This window comes from Alexandromys fortis, unplaced genomic scaffold (genome assembly GCF_014885135.2).
Source record: "Alexandromys fortis isolate MF-2015 unplaced genomic scaffold, M_Fortis_MF-2015_v1.1 scaffold_8_1_9099942, whole genome shotgun sequence".
Taxonomy (NCBI): domain Eukaryota; kingdom Metazoa; phylum Chordata; class Mammalia; order Rodentia; family Cricetidae; genus Alexandromys; species Alexandromys fortis.
In genome coordinates this window covers 7,336,461-7,347,648 of record NW_026067898.1, presented here as the reverse complement: position 1 = coordinate 7,347,648, position 11,188 = coordinate 7,336,461, and the positions used below count along the sequence as shown (strand labels likewise).

At 46.1% G+C, this 11,188-nt stretch overlaps 1 long non-coding RNA gene across 1 annotated transcript in view; it reads left to right on the top strand.

Annotated features, from left to right (window-relative positions):
• LOC126487193 (uncharacterized) overlaps window positions 1–11,144 on the top strand; it is a 48,793-nt gene extending 37,649 nt beyond the window's left edge. The window contains exons 4-6 of the long non-coding RNA XR_007588312.1: window positions 8,048–8,161; window positions 8,649–8,709; window positions 9,906–11,144. This is a non-coding gene — a long non-coding RNA (uncharacterized lncRNA). The remainder of the gene's footprint in view (window positions 1–8,047; window positions 8,162–8,648; window positions 8,710–9,905) is intronic.
• Window positions 11,145–11,188: the final 44 nt, after the last annotated feature.

The window sequence follows — 11,188 nt, the reverse complement described above, 5'->3', positions numbered from 1 at the left end:
TCTCAGGTTTTTAAGTGGATTTAGCCCATCACGTCTGGGCGCCATCTGTTGAAATAGGAGCGGCGGGGCTGCGTCCCCGGCACCCGGCCGCCCGCATGGCTAGCTTATACCCAGAAATAATTACACGGAAACTGTATTCTTTCAAACACTGCCTGGCCCGGCTAGGTCCAGTTTCTTATTGGCTAGCTCTTACATATTGTTCTAACCCATTTCTAATATTCTGTGTAGCCCATGAGCTGGCTTACCAGAGAGGATCTTAACCTGCGTCTGTCTGGAGTGGGAGCATCATGGCGACTCACTCATTTAGCTTCTTTTTCCCAGAATTCTCTTCTGTCTACTCCGCCTACCTAATTTTCTGTCCTATGAGGGCCGAGGCAGTTTCTTTATTATTAAGAAATCACTCCCACATCAACCAGACACCCAGGGAACATGCAGGAATTAGCCACCATTGGGTAAAAACTGGAGAAAGTCTTCTTGAAATGTGGAGATAGTCCAGAGGCCAGAGAGAACATGGAACTGAAGAGGCAGGAAATATGGGAAATGAGAAGCTGGACGTAATCTATGGTCAGGTTATTTTATTTATTTTATTTAAACTTTTTTTATGTGCATTGGTGTGAGGGTGTCCGATCCCCTGGAACACAGTTGTGAGCTGCCCTGTGGGTGCTGGGAATTGAACCAGGTCCTCTGGAAGAGCCTCCAGTGCTCTTAATCACCGAACTATCTCTCCAGCTCCCAAGGTCAGATTATTTTAAAGATATTTATTTATTGTGAGTTCAAAACCAGGCCTGGCTTACATAGTAAGTGCCAGGACAGCCAGCGGTAGACAGTGAGACCCTGTCTCAAAATCTTATTTACTGTTCATATAGGAGTCTTTTTCTACATGTGCATTGCATTTGTGCCTGGCGCTTGACTCCAGAAGAGGTTGGGTCCCCTGGAAGTGGAGTTACAGATGGTTGTAAGCCACCATGCAGTTTCTGAGAACAGAACCCAGGTCCTCTGCAAGCGCGGACAGTGCTCTTAGCCACTAAGCCAACTCCTCAGTTCCCTGTGGGTAGATCTTAACTCACCTGTCAAGGTTAAAAGGTTAGATTTTATCTTAAAGGCAATGGGAAACTTTAAGCAAGTGAGTTACCCAGGTGATATCGTGATTTTGAAAGAGCAGGCAGCAGGACGATATGGGAAGTGTTGACAGGTGTTCTCCCACTCATCCTTCTCCCCAGGCTCTGGACTGCCAACCTGTATCTTCTATATGTAAATGTGCACACATGTATCTGGTCCGCCACCACTCTGCAAACTCCCTTGTCAACCAAATGTAAAGCACGCTATTGGGAAGAGAGTCTGCCATTGGCAGAGAGCCGGACTCCATAACACAATTTTCTTTCCTTTGTCTTTCCTTCCTTTCTTCCTTTTTTTTCTTAGGGACAGGGTTTCTCTGTGTCCTGCCTCTGCCTCCAAGTGCTGGGATTAAAGACATGTGCCATCGCTGCCCGGCTATATTACAAAATTTAAACATAAAGCATTTTGCCTCTCAACTTGGAGATTAAATTTGTGCCATAAAACTGATATGCACAAATGTGTAAGTCTGAATTGGTTATTTTTCCCTTCAGTGGTGGGAGAAGAAATGGTTGATCTATGTCTTAGTCAGTGTTCTATTGCTATAAAGAGACACCAAGGCAACCTTATAGAAGAAAGCATTTAATTGGGAGCTTGCTTACAATTTCAGAATGTTAGCCCATTATTATCACGGCAGGGAGCATGCTGGCGTGCAGACAGGCATGGTGTGGAGAAATGGTTGAGAGCTTTACATCCTGATCCATAGGCCACAGGGAGGGAGGGAGGGAAGGAGGAAGGAAGGGAGGGAGGGAACAAGGGAGGGAGGGAGAGAGAGAGGGATGTGAGGGAGGGGAGTGAGGGAGGGGAGTGAGGGAGGAAGGTAGGGAGGAAGGGAGAGAGAGAGAAAGAGAAACTGGCTTGGGTTTTTGAAACCTCAAAGCCCACTCTCAGCAATACACCTCCTCCAACAAGGACATGCCTCTTCCTTCCATCAAGACCATACCTCCTATCAAACAGTCTACCGGCTGGCTGATGACTAAGTGTTCGAATCTATGAGGCAATGAGGGTCACTACAGTGTGGAAGGAGATGTGTTAGGGCAGTGGTTCTCAACATGAGGGTTACGGCCCCTTTGGGAAACCTCTACGTCCAAAAGTATTTACATTAACATTCATAACAGAAGCAAAATTCCAGTTCTGAAATAGCAATGAAAATAACTTTGTGGTTGGGGGTCACCACAACACGAGGAACTGTATTAAAGGGTCAGGGGAAGGTTGAGAAAAAGAAGGGTTATCCTAGATTGATGGCTGGGGTTCCAAGGGATACAGGCCTTCCTGTAGGATAGGAAATTGCTCTTATGAGAGCCAACTGGCTGCACCCAATATTCCAGAGGTTGCACTGGGCCCAACTGTATTAGCTGCTTAGAATAATAATAGGTCTCCCCTCCCCACAAAATACCACAGCCAATCACACATGGCCTTCTATCTGCTTCCTCTTTTCCCTTGGGCAGCTGTCGAGGGAACCCCATAATGCAAGACGGGTGGGACGCAGGTCTGAAATTCTGAACTAGAATATTTATGGGGGCTGGAGAGATGGCTCAGCGGTTAAGAGCATTGCCTGCTCTTCCAAAGGTCCTGAGTTCAATTCCCAGCAACCACATGGTGGCCCACAACCATCTGTAATGAGGTCTGGTACCCTCTTCTGGCTAACTGTATAAATAATAAATAAATAAATATTTAAAAAATATAATATTTATGTACTTTCGATCGACAGACAGATCACAGGAGACCCTGGAATGAGTTTAGATGAACTCACCTGCCAGGAAGAAGGCCGAGAGTTTAGATTTGGAAATCGAGTTTCCTGGGTAGGTGGGGAACGGTGTTCAATTTTGCACAGGTGCTTGTGGAATCTGGCACCTGCGACTTTCCTAGCTTATTACTAACACGGAGTTACCGCACGGGAAGTGGTTGGAAAAGAAGAGGGGAAGCGGGTGGGGGGTGGGGGTGGGGGTGGGAGAAGGGGGTTGGTGAGGTGTAGAAAAGGTATTTCGATGGCAGAGGTCTCGGTGTAACAACCGGATGTGAGAGACGATGTAGGCAGAGCAGCTGGGGTGATCCAGGAGTCTATGGCAACCACCGTAGAGCATAACAACCCTTGCCCGGGAGAGTGTGTGTGTGTGGGGGGGAGGAACAGGTGTGAAGAGGAAATGGGTTCGGCTTAAGTCTGAGATGCCTGGGAAACCTGTAGGGCTAGATGCTCAAGAGTCACAGATGTTCAGGTAAGAGAAGGAATCAATCGTGAGCCCAAATGTTGCCACAGGTCAAAGAGAGAGGAGGGGAAAGTATCCTTCGAACGTAGCTGTGTGAAGCACACAGAGTACCTTGAAGGGGACAATGCCGGGGAGCCCCTGGGAGGCGAGCAAGCTGAAACCATGAGCGTAGAGAATTCTCCAGAAGCGCAGCAGGCAGAGGGAGGAGAGCAGGCTGCAGATGGAGGGAGCTGGGGCTTTTTTGGTCTAGGACGGAAGGAGCTGGTAGAAAGGCAGGTTGAAGACAACGACATAAACGAGAAAGCCCAGCAGAAGAGATGGAATCCATGAAGGAAAGGGCCATGGCGGGTGGGGGAGGGGGCAGCTGACATCTGGCACGGGATGCATGCGGGTCTCCGCGGGTAGAGAACTGAGACACAAAGAGAGGGCAGTGTGTGCAGAGAGGAGGTGGCCCTTCCTCCACTCACGGGCCTGCAGAGGAAGCAGTGTGCTTGTGGAGAAGCTAGGAGTTTTAAAAATAGATCTATTTATTTATTTATTTATTTATTTATTTATTTATCTATTTATTTATTTATTACGTATACAGTGTTCTGTCTGCACGTTTGCCTGCATGCCAGAGCTCTTAACTGCTGAGCCATCTCTCCAGCCCTAGGCTTTTTTTTTTTTTTAACTAGAAGATGAAGAAGTAGGGGTGTGATGGGATTCAGTGATAAAATGGGGTCCCCGAGGAACTGTTTTGAATGAAAGGGGTCAGAGATGTATGCAAGCGGGTGCGGCAGATAAACTTACACCACCATGTGGTATGGTTAAGGGGAGGATTTTTATTCTGCCCAAGAGAGAGAAAGTACCCAGGAGCATTTGGAGGGGTCCAGAGCAGAGAGAAGGGGAGCAAACAGGGCTTTGAATAGAGAGAGAGTGTAGCAGGGAAGAGGGAAGCTTGCTTGTGAGGACGGGGAGCGAGATACGGAGAGAGTGACTTCCTGGAGTGAGCTCCGGAAGCTTGTGAGGACAGGGAGCGAGATACGGAGAGAGTGACTTCCTGGAGTGAGCTCCGGAAGGGGCAGCTGGGCAGGCGGTATATGCTGCTAGCCCTCTAGTGGGGGGGTTGAGTCAGAAGGTTCAGAAATTCAAAGTCAACTTTGAAAAAAAAAATTTAGGGCTGGAGAGATGGCTCAGAGGTGAAGAGCACTGGCTGCTCTTCCAGAGGTCCTGAGTTCAATTCCCAGCACCCACATGGTGGCTCACAACCATCAGTACTGAGATCTGGCGCCCTCCTCTGGCGCGCGGGCATACATCAAGGCAGAATGTTGTATACACAATAAATAAATCTAAAAAAAAAAAAGTCAACTTTGGCCACGCAGCAGATTCAAAGCCAACTTGGGCTGCATTAGCGACTGTCTCAGCTTCTCATTTCCCTAAAAATTTTAAAATAGAATTTAAAAATCCTCAGATACTTTTCGATTTTAAAATTTATGAACTGATATTTACTTAGTTTCTTATTTGGGCCTCAGGTTGTTTTAGTTATGGATTAAATTTACTTTTATTTCTCACAGGGGTTTTCCATTTTACCTTTTTAAAGGTATAGGCCACCTTTTCGCCTCTGCCTAGTTCATGACACGTGAGCAGTTCAGAGGAGCACCGTGGAGCCCTGGAAATGCTATCCCATCCGTTGCAGGGGCCAGCTTCCTCCGTTTTCCCTGTCAGCAGGTTTTGTGGAGAACATCTTGCTGGTAGACCCCATCTTATTGTTTAATGATAAAATTCAGTGAAGCACTGAAGGAGAAGGCTTTAAAATATCCCTTGTGGGGCTTTGACGAAGAGCGGAAGGGTCTCCGCACTAGGCCCGTTGCCCTCTTTTTCTCCTGCCTTATTAGCTCGACCGTAAATTGCACACTTTCCACGAAGCGTTGCCTCTCCGCTAACTTCCGGAGCTTCAGTCCAGCGCAGCACCGGGTGGTTCAGGGATCACTTTACAGTTGGCTCAGAGCATCAGCTGACCAGAGACATAACCTTGTTACAGGTTTTAAATGAAGCCGCTATATTAGCAAACCAGGTGGCTCAGATAATGCCCGGGGTAAAAAACACGAGCTTTGATAGCTAGTTCGCTGCAGGACCTAAGAGTACAGCTAGCGTTCTTTTTCAGATACAGACAACACTGTCGGCAGGCAAGAGATATGTACGTGGGGTCAGTTCCCTCATCTGCTGTCATTGATTCTTTGCTCTGTTATGAAAGTGATCAAACCTATTTGAAGAAAGAAACGCATTAGACCGTCAAACCGGACGTCTGTTTCTTCAAAACATACTTAAGAAGGACGTGTTGGCCGGGTATGCTGGCATACACCTTTAATCCCAGAACTCAGAAAGCAGGGCAGGCGGATTTCTGTGATTTCAAGGCTAACCTGGGCCACAGTGCGACACTCTTTTATTTATTTATTTATTAAAGATTTCTGTCTCTTCCCCGCCACCGCCTCCCATTTCTCTCCCTCTCCCCCTTTCTATTCCCCCTCCCTCTTCTTCCCTAAGAGCAATCAGGGTTCCCTGCCCTGTGGGAAGTCCAAGGACCACCCACCTCCATCCAGGTCTAGTAAGGTTAGCATCCAAACTGCCTAGGCTCCCACAAAACCAATAGGTGCAGTAGGATCAAAAACCCATTGCCATTGTTCTTGGGTTCTCAGTAGCTAAATAAGAAGGAGAACCCAAAGAAAAACATATAGGCATCCTCCTAAATATTAACCTTCATCAGGCGATAAAAGGAGACAGAGACACTCTTGACTTGAAACAAACAACAGAGGCGCGTGTTGGAGTAGTTGTCGGTGGCCATTTGCTGCAGCTGAAACTGGCTGAGAGCCAGAGCTTCTGACATTTTTAGATGCCTGTGCTGCCATCTGGAGGAGAGAATTGGAAGGACATGGAATAATTTCCCAGATGGAATTAAGGGAAAACCAACACTTGAAACGTGTTTGTACAAAACCCTAAGAAAAATCAGTAAGCTTTGGCAGCTCTAACATTTTGATTTTCTATTTTCTTTCCAGATGGTCCAGTTACAAACAGGAATTGAATATCTGTCTGTGTATGGGCTTTATATCAACACGTCGGGCATTTCCAGGGCTCCAATGAGCGTTTTCTTAGATATATAAAATCAGTCATGAAGGTTTTCTGGTCCTCTGCAGGATGTGGAGATGAAGTGGATTGGGTTTTTTGTTGTTTGTTTGTTTGTTTGTTTGTTTGTTGTTTGCTTGGTTTTTCTGGTGAAAGAACAAGAGGAAGAAGCCTTTCAAGCCTTTCAAGAAGCAGTTCCTTGAAGTTCAAGGCCACAAATCCTATTTATCTTACGGGTACTCATAGGTGGTGTCAGTCAAACACATTTTGCTAGGGAAAACAATACTGAGTTGATTTTAATAGCCTTTAACTTACTGGTGTACTCTGTGAGTTTGAGACGATGAAAACGCCAGGCAAGCCTCCTCAAACTTCCTTGACTTTGAAGCCCTTGCTTTTCAGAGAACAGGTGTCCTGTGTCTACTTCAGGAACTATTCTCACAGGGAAGGGAAACTGGCCCGCTGTGTGAACACCAACGTGCAAACAGACCAGCCCTCCCCCAGCTCTTGTACGCTTCTCTGTCTAAACATTGTTGAAGCCTTGTTTTGGGTCGAGTGGCTTACGGGGTGTAACCATGGTCACTAACAACAGGGCTGTGTCTCTGTGAGTGCTTCATTGAGTGTACTTTCACAAGCCTCAGCGGCATAGGTGAATTAACTCTATGCGAGTCCTCTTGTGCAATCAGGAACTGTGAACACAGCGTTATGGGACTGCTCTCGGCCTAACATGGCAAACTGTTCTAAGTAACAGCTTTTGTTCCCCTGCTGTGTGTTGTGCCTCTTCTCATGCATGAAGAGGCTAGGCCAGGGTGTCAACATCCTGTGTTGCTCTTTACTTTGTTCTGTTGGAGGAAGGTCTCTCTCTCTCTCTCTCTCTAAGCCTGGGATGACTCACTCACGATGCGGACACTCAGTAAGCCCCAGTGAGTCTTCCCTTTCCACCCTCCACAATCCTGGGGTTCCAGGAATTCACATGACAATGCCTGCCTTGTTCCATGGGTACCAGGAACTGAACTCAGGCCCTCATGGTTAAGCAGCAAGAGAACGGTTAATCACTGAGATCTATCTTCACCTTCCCTCAGTTTTTTTAGACGAGGTCTCATGCAGCCCAAGCTGGCGTCACACTCATTTTGTTGCTGAGGGTGACCATGAATTTCTGTTGTTCCTGCTTCTGCCTCCTGAGTGCTTGGATGGCAGGAATTCACCACACTTGGTTTATGTGGTGGTGGGGATGGAATGCAGGCCTTGGCGCATGCTAGGCAAGCACTCCATCTGCTGAGCTACCCGCAACCCCCTCTGTTTAGTTTTCTTAGTAAGTGGGACCACACTCTAAAACAAAGAGAAAAACGATAACATAGCAATGAATATAGGGGTAACATGGCCCATTTTTATCCTCAGGAAGGATTCTGTATTGTACATAATTGTGTGTACTTTCCTAAGTGTGATGTCATGGTGACTTTATATACTTAGTGTCCAGACTAGCCAGTAATGTCCAGTGGTACACTGTGGCGGTGGCGGTGATGCCCCAGGTTCTCCGGCCATGCTGTATCGGTAAGAAACCCGAGTGATGTGGACTGCAGTTGCCTAATCTTCAGTCTGCGGTATAACTGCTTTTTTTTTTTCCCTAGAAGGAATGCAAAAGAGGTGAGCTTCTTCTTGAAGTTTGCTACGTGAAGATAAAACACAAGGAGTTCACCTATAGTATAAGACACATTTATCTGCACTTCTGTGCCAAGGAGCATACCGTAAGAATGTCTCTCTGCTTTTTATACATCTAGTCTACTGTAACTCTATGAAGGGGCTAGGAGGAGGGAAAACAGAGCTGAGAAAGTCAGAGCCTGGCTGCTGTCTGACCAGTCAATAAGGGAGCAATAAGCTTATGTACAAAGATTCCTTACAGAGATAAACAATTGCCAGGCCCGATTTATTCATTGTAACTAGGACAGTAGGACTTTGTTTCTTGTGGAACAAGGCCACATTCTTCTGCAGAAAATAGCCTTACAGGAAGGCTGCTACAGCTGCATCCATTGTTAGAGCAGCTCCGCCTAATCTGAAAGGTTTAAATGCCAGTGACCCTGACTATTCATTGTGTTAATTCTACAATGTTAGACACATTGTAGTGCTCTGCCCTTGAGTCATCCTTAGCTCTCCTTTCTTTTTAAGCTTTAGGTTAGCCTTGAACTCGTAGCCTTGGTAACTTGGGATCCTTCTAATGTTAACCTCTTGTTGCAGCCTCTTGTTTTATGACAGATACAATGTGCTGAAAAAGAAGCAGGATTCTTGAAGAACTAAGGTGGGTGGGGGAGAGGAAAATCTTGGCCAACCATGGGAAACTGAACAAATCATTTCTCCTTTTCCTTCTTCAGTCTCTTTCTGGAAACCAGAGCTTTTGGCCTAGCCAAGGCAACTCTGGGTAGATTCTAATTGCCAGTAGGTGAGCAAACAGAGACATGATTCATTGCGTCCACTAGGAGGCACTGTAGCACCAGTGCAGTGTCTTAGGGACCTCAATGTAACCAAGTCAATTAAGATGCTCCTCTCTCTCTCTCTCTCTCTCTCTCTCTCTCTCTCTCTCTCTCTCTCTTTCTCCCTCCCTCTCTCCCTCCCTCCCCCCTCTCCTTCCCTTCCTCTTCTCTTTCCCTCCTTCCCTCCCTCCTGAATCTATTTTCCTTACCTTTAACCTTCAAATTCAAGTTCATGCTACTAAGAAATCAAAGATTGAATTCAGTAACAGCAGTTGTATAAACCTAGGAAGAATCCAGTCCTCAACTAATGTGGCTGGATTGAGAAATCAGAATCCTGGAGCTGGGGCTGGAGAGATGGCTCAGTAATTAAGAGCACTGACTGCTCTTCCAGAGGACCTGGGTTCAAGTCCTGGCACTCACATGGCAGCTCACAACTGCCAGTAACCCTAAGATCTGACATCCGCACGAAGACATACATGTAGCAAAACACCAATGCAAATAAAATAAAAATAAATGTGATATAAATATATGCATATATATAAAACCCTGGACCACCATTTGCACTGCGAATAGTGGCTCATGGTTTTGCTATGGCCTTAGGAGGTTGAAATTCTTAAGGGAGGTAAAGAGTGGGACAAATCCCATCTTCTATAACAACAAAACCATGAATGAAGAAGTGTGCGGACTCTCTGTGAAGACAGCTGCAAAATTCCTCCAGAATAGAGAAAAAGCCCTAAAATTGAGATATACCATGTTCATGGATAAGAAGTTTCAGCTCCGTATAAAAATAACACTAGTCTACAAACGCATTCACATGTATGCAATCACAATCAAACTCTACTCCATATTTCCTAGAAACTTGATGAAATAGTTCTAAAATTCATGGGAAACAATTAAGCAATAAAAATTAAAGGAAAAAATTCTAACTTTTTGAAGTGGAACAGAATTTGAACCACTATTTTTTGTTTGTTTGTTTATAATCATAAAGCAGTTGAAAAAAAAAAATCTCTTTCTTGGTCTCCAGGGCTGCATGAGTAGGAAATGTACCTGCCACACCTGCTTGAAGACCTGAGCTGGATACCAAGAATGCACATAAAAAGCCAGGAGCAGCAAGTCCTGCCTGTAACTCTAGCACTGGGGACAGGCTGGGGGCGGGGGGGGGGGGGACGACAGCAGGCAGATACTTGGAGCTCCCTGGCCTGTCAACTTCGCTGACCTGAAGAGCTTTAGATTCAGGGAGAGATCCTACCTCAAAAAAATAAAGCTGGGCTGGAGAGATGGCTCAGTGGTTAAGGGCACAGACTGCTCTTCCAGAGGACCCATGTCCAATTCCCAGCACCCACATGGCAGCCCACAACTGTCTACAATTCCAGTTCCAGGGTTCCCAACACCCGTGGCAAAATGCCATTACCCAAAAAATAAAAATAAGTAAATTAAGCCGGCAAGATTGCTCAATAGGTAAAGGTGCTTGCCACCAAGCTCCGTGAAGCACATTCAGTTCCCAGAACCCACACTGTGGAAGGAAAGAATGAATTCCTACAAGTTGTCTTTTGTCTTCCATATGCATGCTATGAGAGTCACCTATATGCATGTGTGTACACTCACTTGTGCACGAACACGCATGTGCACACACACACACTAAATAAATGAAACAAAAACAAAATTTTAAATAAGTGGACAGGAACGAAGAAAGACACCCACAATCAACTTTATGTCTCCACATATATGTACATACATGTACCCAATATGCACATATAAATTTACTAATAAGCACATATGCCGCACATACACAACACAGCACACACACATGTCACACACTCATCCAAAAAGTTGTTATCATAGTTGCTACAAAACAAATAGGCTAATAAAAGAAAATAACTATTGGGTTTCAAACCTGGGACAAATGGCTAAGGTGTCTATTTAATAGATCAAAAGCAGACACTGGCCACCAGACTCTCTCTGCATCCCTCAGTCCTGATCTGTTACAGGGCCCTCCTGGCTGGTGTATCTGCCCCCTACCCTGAACTCTGCAGCCCATGGGGCTCAGCTTCTCTTTCCTATATAGTACAAGCATTTTGGTTACCCACTCTCTTTGTATCTTTGGGGCTCCTTGCTGCTGCCCCTGGTTCCCCTCTCTCTCCTCACATGACCCTGGGTCGCGACCACTCTGGACTCTCCCAGATGTCTACCTCTGACTACAATCTCCCACAATTCTCCTCCACCACACCTAGGAGCAGCCGTGTCTTTTGCCTCTCTCTCTCTCTTTCTCTCTCTCTCTCTCTCTCTCTCTCTCTCTCCCTCCCTCCC